Source organism: Erpetoichthys calabaricus, chromosome 9 (genome assembly GCF_900747795.2).
Source record: "Erpetoichthys calabaricus chromosome 9, fErpCal1.3, whole genome shotgun sequence".
In the NCBI taxonomy this organism is placed as follows: domain Eukaryota; kingdom Metazoa; phylum Chordata; class Cladistia; order Polypteriformes; family Polypteridae; genus Erpetoichthys; species Erpetoichthys calabaricus.
The window spans coordinates 100,630,180-100,640,712 of NC_041402.2; positions in this window are offsets into that span (position 1 = coordinate 100,630,180).

The window sequence follows — 10,533 nt, forward strand, 5'->3', positions numbered from 1 at the left end:
GATTTAATTTCATACAACTAAATACTGCTTCACTAAAAATCTTTGTTCAGAAAACACTCCAGTACTCAGATGTTCCTAGGAAATGAAAGACATACCACTGTTATCTTTTTTGTTGAAAGTAGAATAAACTATTATGCAGGTTGAGAGGGGTTCCCAAACCTTTTCATATGACTGTAAGAAATAAACAGGTTTGCTTATACCAAAACTAGTTTTAATTTTTAAAACAATACAAACCAACAAAAATACAAAAGATTAGTATTCAAAAGCTGAAATGTACAACGGTTGTACAAGAACACTGCTTCTTTGGCTGTGCCAGAATGCCATGACCAATGTGTAACTAAATATGAACACAAAATGCACTTTGGATAGAGTGTTATATTACTAGTAAAATATAAAGTGAAAAAATGCTGCTTGGCACCTTCTCTCACAAAATAATTTTTTTTTTATTTTCAAACAAGCAAATTCGGCAATTGCATTGTATTGTATTTGGGTGTATTATTTATTTGTCTGTATTAATGGTATTTATCTGGTTGAGCAATGTCATGATAATACTAATGAACAGTATTACTGAATGCAGTTGACCTGCAGCGAAAGTCAGAACTTTTTCATTTTTTTAAGTGCGTAAACATACTCGTACTAAGCAAGTAAATCTAGACAACTTAATAGTACATTTACTGACTTGTGACGGTAGTTAGTGAGCATAGTTTGATAAAACATTAAAAGAGAATACAATGAAAAATGCTAAACGAATTAATGTTAGTCTGCGTAATGAAGTGTTTTAAATGAATATCTGAATATTTCTCGTGTGTGTGTTCTCTCTTTTTTAAACTGTTATTTCCCTAACCTTTTGGTCTTAACCGGCGACAATAACTCGAATCCACAACCTGTTACTTCTTTGAAAGTCACGTGACTTTACCACCAACTTATCCAACCTCTGCTGACGATGAATCCACTTGGTGCTTATTTATTTCCGGTGAGGACTAAATATAACTATTTTGACTTCTACCTAAATGACTAAAATTAGTATACTGTACATATCACAAGATTCAATAAATTTAACATGATCGAGTTATGTTCAAAAGTGGAACATAAGCAATACATGTAATATAAAGTAAATACATTTTTTGTAAATGTAACAATCTGTCATTTCCCTTTTTCAGTGTGTACCAAACTGCAGTCTTAGATCTGCAAATTCTGGTTTGCTTTTTATTCCAAGATCTCAGCACAAAACAACTGGTGAGACAGCTTTCTGTCCTTAGGCACATAATATTTGGAATAATTTACTGATAGAAACCACCTGGCTAAATCTGTGGAACATTTAAAAAAACTTCTAAAAACACTTATTTTAATCAGGTTTTCCAGTAATTATAGTATAATATAGTGATCTGATTATAAATTTACCTGCTTGATGTGTTAATAAGTACCCAGCATTAATTCATTGCTTTTTTATGTTTTTTGTCTTCCATCCTGTGTGGTGGTGCAATGTGCCATCCACACTTGCCCAACGTGCTCTACTCTGCAGTCACCTGGGATACTGGAGGAAACGAGGAGGACTTCGATACCTTACAATGACTCAGCTAGCCTAGGTCATTCTGACTTTCATGATGCAGAAACTGATTGCCATTAAACCTAACTATTTGATTTGCTCGTTTCTGTCTTCCGACTGTGGCCCTCCACAGGTTTATTTTTCTCCTATGACTAATCATAGGAGTATTTTGTTCTCCTCTCTTCTGTGTTAGCTGGTCAAACAATCACATTCAGGAATCAAGAACTTCATCTACATACTAAATGAACTGAAACCGCTATGGACTGTTTAATTTGCTTTGTATTTTTTCATCAACTTTAATGACATCAAACTTTTTCTGCTAAATGGGTTTCCATGTACATATGCCTAGGTAAAATGTAGATATATACTGTATGTATTTATTTTTATATATATATATATATATATATATATATATATATTTATATATAAATATATATATATATATACGGTAATCCCTCGCTACTTCGCGGTTCAATTTTCGCGGATTCACGACTTCGCGGATTTTATATGTAAACATATCTAATTACATAACGTGGATTTTTCGCTGCTTTGCGGGTTTCTGGGGACAATGGGTCTTTTTACTTGCTTCCTCAGTTGGTTTGCCCAGTTGATTTCATACAAGAGATGCTATTAGCGAATGGCTGAGAAGCTACCCAATCAGAGCACGCAGTTAAGTTCCTGTGTGCTGCTGATTGGCTCAGCGATGGAGTGTTGCATTAACCAAGAAGTCTCATCTCACTCATTCATCATTAACGTGCTAATGCTTCAGGGGCCGTGTCCAAGCACCAACAGAAGATGCAAATGATTGCAGAAAAGGTAAAAGTTTTGGATATGTTGAAGGAAGGGAACAGCTACACCGCTGCAGGACATCGATTCTTTTTATTTAAAAAGGAGGAAAAGCATATAAGATCTACGGCCGCAGTGTCCTTTAACCAGGGTGCAAAATGAGTTGCAAGTGGACATGATAAGGCAGTAGTCTGGATGGAATCTGCTTTAGGAATCTTTGCAACAAGGTCGACGACGTCATGACCGCCTACAAGCTGCTACGTGTACTTCGCTATACAGTAAGTGTAAACTTATCTACCGATTTCATATTGCTTAGCAGTTGTCCCTGTTTTTAATAGAGTAAATGGTGAGTTGTAAACAATACAGGTAGGGTTTAAAAACGTCCAAATACACGTTAAATAATTAAATAAATATAGTGTCCCTACTTCGTGGAAATTCAGTTATCACGGTCGGCCTTGGAACCTATCTCCCGCGATAAGTAAGGGATTACTGTATATATATATATATATATATATATATATATATATATATATATATATATATATTAATTACATCTGCTTGTTCTATTGTCAGCCTTAAAGTATAAATATTTTAATTAGAAAACCTTTTTCTGCTAAGAGTGAAGGTTTGTTTTGTACTTTAGTGGTTACATTTTGCTTAACAATACCTGGTTGATTTTGTATTTAGTGTACTTACATTTATTAGAAGTTATTATCGTATTAATTAAAGGTAAAAATCCAAGTAAATGGGGTATATCTTTGTTCATGTTTATTAATCTGTTAAGCACCTTGAGTTGATTTGAAAATGCATGTTAAGGTGCTATAAATAAAGTTATTACGAGGGACATTCAAAACATTTCCACACTTTTTTAAACTCTATTTATTAAGAATTTCAAAAATAAATTATGAGCACTTTTCTACATACTCACCTTCCATTGCGATGCAATTTTAACCAGCGTCGTACCAACTTTTTAATTCCCAATTAATACTCTTCCCACCTTCACCGTTTCCCAACAAAAATATAAAAGTGAGGAAACTTTTTGAACGTCCTTCATATTATTATTATTATTATTATTATTATTATTATTATTATTATAAAATTAAAAACTGCCTGTAGTTGACAGTAATTTAAGTTATTCTGTGTTACTTGTTTTATATATTCTTTTGTTTGGTTAATTTTTTATCATATTTTTATGTAGAGCACTTTGTAGGGTACATTGACCAACATATTTTGAAGTAAAATGTGCTTCATAAACAAATGTTATTATTAATTAGTTTCATTTTGTTAGCTACCTGCATGACTGTGGATTTGTCAAGGAAACCGTTGTTATAACTTGTTTTGTAACTTCATTTAATCTCCTGAGCATCAAGAATACTTTTTCTGAGGTACTCTGGGATCCTTTTTGATTAGAGCATGAGTCACTTCCTCAAGCCTTTATTGGAAACAGTAGACTGTGATGGTAACAACCTAAGTATAGTGTTTAGAGTTACAATTTGATTCTATTATTTGGAAGAAGATAAAGGTCAGGTCACATTTAGGCCATATTAATGTAGATCATTCAATAGGTTTTCAGAATTTTGCTCATTATTTTGTTACTTGATTTTACCTAGAGACATAAATTAACAATATCGCCATTGATTTTTACACTGAAAAATGGGGACCGGTTTATTAAGTTTTTTATATATTTTTTTATATATATTTTTTTATATATTTTTTTTTAACTTTCAAATCTGTTTATTAAGTTTTTTTATATATTTATTTTATTTTTTTTAACTTTCCAATCTAAACAGCTGATACCAATAATTTTTGGCCCAAAATTTTTCTAGATCACATGGTATTACAGATAATTTTCTAAAGCACTAGAGCAGAGGTTCTTAACCGGGGGTATCCATATCCCTTGGGGGTATGGGAACCAAATGCTGGGGGTATGGGACTTGATCTCTGGGTATTGGTATTTATTTTATTTAATGTATTAATTTATACTTAGGTAGTACGTGAATGGTCCTGCGGTGGGTTGGCACCCTGCCCAGGATTGGTTCCTGCCTTGTGCCCTGTGTTGGCTGGGATTGGCTCCAGCAGACCCCCGTCACCCTGTGTTCAGATTCAGCGGGTTGGAAAATGGATGGATGGATAGTACGTGAATGGAACACGATAGACTCTTTGAGAACATTCGACATTTCCTGCAAATGCTTGTATTTAATTTTACACGTGTATATTTACTACATTCCTCCGGGTGCTCCGGTTTGCTTCCACAGTCCAAAGACATGCAGGTTAGGTGCATTGGCGATTCTAAATTGGCCCTAGTGTGTGATTGGTGTGTGTGTGTGTGTGTGTGTGTGTGTATGTGCGTGTGTGTGTGTGCCCTGTGGTGGGCTGGTGCCCTGCCCGGGGTTTGTTTCTTGCCTTGCGCCTTGTGTTGGCTGGGATTGGCTCCAGCAGACCCCCGTGACCCTGTAGTTAGGATATAGTGGGTTGAATAATGGATGGATGGATGGATATTTACTACAACTTTAACTTTTAAATTTAATACGTTTTAATTTTAATATTTGAATTTAATAAATGTTGTGAACGATAGGGATAGCTATTGCTCCCTTGAAGCCTACGATCAAATGCCAGACACCAGGTAAAATCCAAAATATTGAATTTATTATAATAATTACATGCACAAAGCACCCTGCTCTCCACACTACTCATATACAATAACCAATAATAATCAATAACCAATTCTCCACACTCCCAGACGCATTGCCACCCTTCCACCCAGCTCAGCTCAACGCTCTGGTGTTTCTCAGAGTCTTTTATAGTCCTTGACCCAGAAGTGTTTCCCAGCCTTCAGTCCATGTGACTCTTATCACAGATAAAAAGTCCTTTTCTTCATCCCGGAAGCACGTCATTCCTCTTGTCCATGTGACTCTGACGTACTGCCGGGGGCATAGGGCAAATAGTCGCTGCTCCTCTCTGCAGCTCCTTCTAGTGGCCCCCATGGTATCCAGCAGGGCTGTAAAGGAAAACTTCAATGTCCATAATTCACTGCTGGCATTCGGGGCACCTCCATGCTGCAGAGAAGGCTCCACCTGGCAGCCTGAGGGTATTGGCAGGGATGAACGGCCGGCCATATATCACAATGTATACAGTGATCCCTCGCTATATCGCGCTTCGCCTTTCGCGGCTTCACTCCATCGCGGATTTTATATGTAAGCATATTTAAATATATATCGCGGATTTTTCGCTGCTTCGCGGGTTTCTGCGGACAATAGGTCTTTTAATTTCTGGTACATGCTTCCTCAGTTGGTTTGCCCAGTTGATTTCATACAAGGGACGCTATTGGCAGATGGCTGAAAAGCTATCCAGCTAACTTTCTCTCTCTCTCTCTCTCTCTCTCTCTTGCGCTGACGTAGGGGGGTGTGAGCAGGGGGGCTGTGTGCAGCTGCTTCCTGAAGGACAGGCTGCACGGAGCTTCGCATACTTAAAAGCTCAAAGGGCACGTATTGATTTTTTTTATCTGTCTCTCGCTATCTCTCTCTCTCTCTCTCTTCCTGCTCCTGACAGAGGGGGTGTGAGCTGCCGCCTTCAACAGCTTTGTACCGGCGGTGCTTCGCATACTTAAAAGCCGTATTGATTTTTTTTTTGACTGCTTGCTTTGCACTCCTTTGAAAAGGAAGATATGTTTGCATTCTTTTAATTGTGAGACAGAACTGTCATCTCTGTCTTGTCATGGAGCACAGTTTAAACTTTTGAAAAAGAGACAAATGTTTGTTTGCAGTGTTTGAATAACGTTCCTGTCTCTCTACAACCTCCTGTGTTTCTGCGCAAATCTGTGACCCAAGCATGACAATATAAAAATAACCATATAAACATATGGTTTCTACTTCGCGGATTTTCCTACTTCGCGGGTGGCTCTGGAACGCAACCCCCGCGATGGAGGAGGGATTACTGTATTTACTGAACAAGTGTGTATTTACTCGTTTATTGGCAATGTATGTATCTCGAAGACTCTAGAAGCGCATTTTGCATTGTATATAAAGGCGGCAACTGCAATCTGCCATTAATTCTGTACTTGCCTACCGCTGTGTACATAGTGCTTTCTGCGGTTTTTCTTTTTTCCTTTTACAGATTTTCTGCAAAATGTCGTTTGTCAAAAAACAGAAGTGGAATGATTCATATGTTGGTTTTGACTTCACCTGTGTGACAGAACGAGATGGAACTGAAAGACCCCAATGCATGATTTGCAATTTGGTAATGAGCAATGAAAATTTGAAGCCATCAGGACTGAGGGAACATCTCGAAAGCAAACACAGTAATCATGTTGGTACATCGATTGATGCTTTTAAGTTGAGAAGAGTTCGTTATGATCAGAAAGCAACTCTTTCATCATATGGGTTTACTGCTCCTGGAAAACCTTTTTTGGAAGCCTCCTACAAAGTTTCGTACATGATTGTCAAAGAAAAGAAGCCCCACACAATTGAGGAGACTCTCGTGAAACCTTGTGCACTGGAGATGGCAAAAATCATGCTAGGAGAGGATGCCGCAAAGCAATTGAGTCAGATGTCCTTGTCCAACGATGCTGTACACCAGAGAATTAAAGACTTGAGTCAGGACATAATAACCCAAGTTGTCAGTGAGATTAAACAAAGTCCTGCAAAAATCAGCATGCAGATCGATAAATCAACTGACGTTTCAAACCACAGTCAATTCGAAATCGACTTGATGTGCCAAATGACATGCGAGTAGCTTTGTCCATAACTGTATCCCCGATTCCATGCTTTGATTGCACAAAAACAACAACAAATATCTCACTAGATTAGTGAAAGTCTGTGTTATGTGGTCAAGATATTGAAAAAATTTGCACATTTAAGTTTGTTTTCTTCTTTTGTGTAATACTCAACTGTAAAATTATTGCTTTATAATCTGAAACAGGTGAATCAAAGTTATACTGTAAAATAGTTGTAGCTGTTTGTATATTTGTCATTTTTTAATTTTGCTTTTTCTAAATAAATATGATAAAGTTATCAATGCTTATGATTTTATTTCATGTTCTCTTCCTAGCTATCCATATCTAAAGTACAGTAAATTCAAGCTGTTGACATATTTGGAAATCATACTGGCAACTAATATAAGGAATGGTGATGATTATTTTGACAGTCAAGTAAAGGAGGTATGGGACCATATTGGACAATCCACTGGGGGTCTGGAGTTATCAAAAGGTTAAGAACCCCTGCACTAGAGTATAGTGCCACACCTTACAAAAGTGGTGTTTTTCAAAGCAGACCTTGTTAGTGCCACAATGTTTTTGAGCTAGTTCGCTAGAGATACAATGGACAGACATGCAACTAACACAACACAAGACGGAAGGAAGTCCTTCATTGAGAAGGAGAATAAGCATTCCAGTGTGTGTGAAAGCGACGGTTACTAATTTGTGATAGATTCCGTCATGTGTTGTGTCCCTGAAGAGCAATAAGCTTGGGGACCAACGTAGGAAAACAGAGAGTGTAAGCTTGAGTGGTGACAACCCTAGATGTGAGAACTGCTGGACATGGTGCAGTATTTGGGGTGCCGAGCCAACCATTTTTTATAAATGGTTCAGTCAACAAAACAATTCCATAGGATACAAAAAAATAAAATAAAAATCATGCTCCTCACACTTTGTAATGGTACTCTGTCTCCCTCAGTTATTTGGGCCAAAAGACAACCTCCATATCTTAGCTCTCCAGTTGTATTGGTCCATTCCTGGTAGGGGTGAGGCTTAGGATGCCAAGTTTTTTAAGAGTCATCTCCTGGCAATAGTTGATATGGCTGTGGACAGCATCCCCTTCTGCCTGACAGTGGTATTACTCAAATTACCTGAGCTGCCTGAAAGGTCCCCAAACATGCATGCGTGACAGTGAAAACATGCCATTGTTCTCCCAGGACAACAGAGAACTAGCGGAGAAGAGGAACAAAGTTGTGCACTAACTTAGACCACCACTTGGGAAGGTTTAACAGACCCAGTACTGTGGGTAGTGTTATTAAACAAATTCTGTACAAATCAGACAGACTGTTATAGACATGAAAGAACACTAATAAGCCATTAAAGAAGTATGGAATCCATATTTTATATTTATATTTAAGCTGAAGTATAGAGTAATCTGAATCACAAATATTTTACTCAATACCACAGAAAAACACAAGCAATGCATGGAAATATTCACGTTGCATCATACAAGAAATAGAAAAATATGAATCAATATATACAGTATTTAACCATTCATTTTCAGGAAACAGATGCAGAGTTGGTGTCCCTAATTAAGAAAATGCTCACCTGCCAGTTCAGGAAGTGCATATATTGAAAGATGCTGCCAGTTTATTCCATGATGTATTATTCCTTCAGAGTGTAGTAGAGTATATTTGCGTGTGTCCTCCAGATCTGGTATGAGATGATATCTCTCACAATATGTGAGAGAAGGGCTTGTGTTCTACTGTGTATTTTTTGCTATGATAAGACATTCTTTAAAAATATTGTCCTGCCTCTGACTAGGTATTTTATTCGCTTTGGTGACTGTTGGATTCGTTTGATTATTAGAAAAAGCTGGGCACATAATGAATGACAAGAATCATTTCTTCTGTATTATCTAATTAAATGGGAATTGACATACAGAGAGACAATTATGCTTCAGATACAATTCTACTAATGTGTACTTCTTGTTCTCATTACTTTCCATATAAGGATATCAGGGTCTTTTTACATACTCAAATTGAATTGTTCTTGTTTCAGCTGCTCCCGTTAGGAGTCACCACAGAAGATCATCTGTCTCCACATTTTCCTGTCCTCTGCATCTTGCTCTGTCCCTCCCACTACATGCATGTTCTCTCTCATCACATTCATAAACCTCTCCTTAGGCCTTTCTCTTGCCTGGCGTTACTAGTATCCTTCTCCCGATGTACCCAGCATCTCTCCTTTGCATATGTCTAAACCAGTGCAATCGCACCTCTCTGGCTTTGTCTCCAAACTGTCTAATCTGAGCTGACTCTGTAATGTACTCATTTCTAATCCTGTCCATCCTTGTCACACCCAATGCAAAATTTAAATATCTTTAACTCTGCCACCTCCAACTCTGACTTCTATCTTTTCATTACTGCCATCATCTCCAACTCATATAACATAGCTGGCCTCCCTATCTTCTTGTAGACCTTCATTTTCACTCTTGCCGGTACCCGTCTGTCACAAATTACTCCTGACACTGTTGTCCACTGTTTCCACCCTGCCTTCACTCTCTTCTTCACCTCTCTTCCACACTCCCCATTACTATGTACTGTTGATCCCAAGTATTTAAATTTGTCCACCTTCGTCAACTCTACTTGTTGCATCTTCATCATTCCTCTGGCCTCCATCTCATTCACACACATATATTCTGTCTTGGTCCTGCTGACCTTCATTCCTCTCCTCTCCAGAGCATATCCCACCTCTATAGGGTCTACTCATGCTGCTCCCTACTCTTGTTAAAGATCACAGTGTCATCTGCAAACATCATAGTCAACAGGAATACCTGCCTAATCTCCTCTGTCAACCTGTCTATCACCATTAGAAACAAGAAAGGGATCAGAGCTGATGCTAGTACAGTAATATCTCAGGTAAACTGCAACTGACCCATAAGGTTTGGTTGGAAGTGACCTCAGTGGGGAATATAATGTCTCAGGCCAAAGGTTCTTTTGAGTCTAGAGTCAGAAGCAGACCTAGGACAATGGTCTAGTGGTAGAAGAAATGTGTCAGGGTCCTGAGAGGATATGGAAGGTGTGAAGGGAATGTTTGGCTCTGTGTGGCATTTTGAAGGTGGGCAAGTAAGTGAGCCCCCCCTTCCCGCACCTGATAGACAAGGCAACTATTTGTGCAGGAAGATCCAGAGTGGCAGCAACATTTACCTTTTTTTCTCATTGGCACTTTGTATTATCCCAATTAACACCTTTCTCTCTCAATTAATTTCATAATAACCTCCAAACTTTTAATGTGATATAAAGCCACCTAAAAGTTAAACAAGCATTTTGTCTGCTATAAACCATTCCTAAATTCATCCACCTTAATTACCACCAAATAAGGCAAATCAGGGTTGTAAAAGGCAGGGAAAAGCCCAGGATGGGATAACATTGTATTATATGGTATACTCCAGCACATAACAACACCAAATTGATCTGATTGTACAAATAATATAATGTAAATATATGAGAAT